This window comes from Apteryx mantelli, unplaced genomic scaffold (genome assembly GCF_036417845.1).
Source record: "Apteryx mantelli isolate bAptMan1 unplaced genomic scaffold, bAptMan1.hap1 HAP1_SCAFFOLD_86, whole genome shotgun sequence".
NCBI classification, from domain to species: Eukaryota; Metazoa; Chordata; class Aves; order Apterygiformes; family Apterygidae; genus Apteryx; species Apteryx mantelli.
Genome location: NW_027118810.1, coordinates 592,501 through 595,000, shown reverse-complemented (window position 1 = coordinate 595,000; position 2,500 = coordinate 592,501).

Here is a 2,500-nt window from a genome sequence, read left to right as displayed (position 1 = left end):
CAGCCCTCTCGCAACTCGGCAACCGTCGCTGGAGCCCGCCGCCGGCTCCGCGCTTCCCGGCACCGGGGACACGCTCCGCGCGGACCGCCTCAGCCCTCTCGCAACTCGGCAACCGTCGCTGGAGCCCGCCGCCGGCTCCGCGGCTCCGCGCTTCCCGGCACCGGGGACACGCTCGCCTGGCTGCCGAGAACGTGCCGGGAAAGCGCCGTATCGAACGCGCCGAAAAAAACATTTTGTCAGAGAACCGGAGTCGGGACCGGGCCTTACCTGCCCTCGCAAGCCGCCCTAGGTCGCTCGCAGGCCGGCCACTTAGCGCTGGGGGCGCCCGGGAGTAGAGCTCCGGAACTCAGCGCTTGCTCACCCTCTGCCCTACAGTCGTACCGGTAAGTCAGGCGGCGCCGGAGAGCCGAAGAACAGCCGCCCCTCCTACCGGGGCGGGGCGCGGAAATGGCCGGCCTTTACGATGACGTAACTGGAGGCAGCGCAACAGAGCGACCCCTCTCGCCGCTCCACAGGAAGGCCAGGGAGAACAGGTCTACCGCTTACCACCCGGAAAAGGCGACAAGGGCACGCCGGAGACGAGTAGACCGGCCGGCCGCGGGCGGGGCGGCGACCTCGGCGCGGCCTCCCGGAGCCGGGTAGACCGGGCGGCCGCGGCCCGGAAGGCGGGCCCGCGGGCCGGGCGGCGACCTCGGCGCGGCCTCCCGGAGCCGGGTAGACCGGGCGGCCGCGGCCCGGAAGGCGGGCCCGCGGGCCGGGCGGCGACCTCGGCGCGGCCTCCCGGAGCCGGGTAGACCGGGCGGCCGCGGCCCGGAAGGCGGGCCCGCGGGCCGGGCGGCGACCTCGGCGCGGCCTCCCGGAGCCGGGTAGACCGGGCGGCCGCGGCCCGGAAGGCGGGCCCGCGGGCCGGGCGGCGACCTCGGCGCGGCCTCCCGGAGCCGGGTAGACCGGGCGGCCGCGGCCCGGAAGGCGGGCCCGCGGGCCGGGCGGCGACCTCGGCGCGGCCTCCCGGAGCCGGGTAGACCGGGCGGCCGCGGCCCGGAAGGCGGGCCCGCGGGCGGGGCGGCGACCTCGGCGCGGCCTCCCGGAGCCGGGTAGACCGGGCGGCCGCGGCCCGGAAGGCGGGCCCGCGGGCCGGGCGGCGACCTCGGCGCGGCCTCCCGGAGCCGGGTCGACCGGGCGGCCGCGGCCCGGAAGGCGGGCCCGCGGGCCGGGCGGCGACCTCGGCGCGGCCTCCCGGAGCCGGGTCGACCGGGCGGCCGCGGCCCGGAAGGCGGGCCCGCGGGCCGGGCGGCGACCTCGGCGCGGCCTCCCGGAGCCGGGTAGACCGGGCGGCCGCGGCCCGGAAGGCGGGCCCGCGGGCCGGGCGGCGACCTCGGCGCGGCCTCCCGGAGCCGGGTCGACCGGGCGGCCGCGGCCCGGAAGGCGGGCCCGCGGGCCGGGCGGCGACCTCGGCGCGGCCTCCCGGAGCCGGGTCGACCGGGCGGCCGCGGCCCGGAAGGCGGGCCCGCGGGCCGGGCGGCGACCTCGGCGCGGCCTCCCGGAGCCGGGTCGACCGGGCGGCCGCGGCCCGGAAGGCGGGCCCGCGGGCCGGGCGGCGACCTCGGCGCGGCCTCCCGGAGCCGGGTAGACCGGGCGGCCGCGGCCCGGAAGGCGGGCCCGCGGGCCGGGCGGCGACCTCGGCGCGGCCTCCCGGAGCCGGGTCGACCGGGCGGCCGCGGCCCGGAAGGCGGGCCCGCGGGCGGGGCGGCGACCTCGGCGCGGCCTCCCGGAGCCGGGTCGACCGGGCGGCCGCGGCCCGGAAGGCGGGCCCGCGGGCCGGGCGGCGACCTCGGCGCGGCCTCCCGGAGCCGGGTCGACCGGGCGGCCGCGGCCCGGAAGGCGGGCCCGCGGGCCGGGCGGCGACCTCGGCGCGGCCTCCCGGAGCCGGGTCGACCGGGCGGCCGCGGCCCGGAAGGCGGGCCCGCGGGCCGGGCGGCGGCCTCGGCGCGGCCTCCCGGAGCCGGGTAGACCTACTCGCCCCTCCGACACCCCCGCAGCCGGCAGACTCCCCTTTGCCGCGAAGGCGCCCTCCCCGGCCTGGGAGCGCTGGCCGGCGGCTGCCAAGATGGGCCGGCCGCTACCGGGCCAGCTCGGCCCCCCCCCCCCCCCCCCCGCGCGGCGACCGGACCTCGCTGGGAGTCCTGCTGCGCTCGCTCCTTCGCAAGGTAGGAGTCCCGCGGCCCCGCGCTAAGGGGAGGGTGCTCGTGCGCGAATCTGCGCCGTTGTGGGCACGGTCTCTTTCTTTCTGTTTCTTTCTTTCTTCTCTGTTTGCCGGCGCTACCACCCACCCGCCCCCCCCGGCCGCCGCCCAGGGACTCGCGGGCTTTTTCTCCGGGCGCTCGGGCAAGTAGATTCCACGCCCGCGCGCGCCACCCTTTTCCGCCGACATTTCTCCCCCCCCCCCCCCCACCGCGGCCGCCCCGCACGCCCCGCCGCACGGGGAAGGGCTTACCAGGCC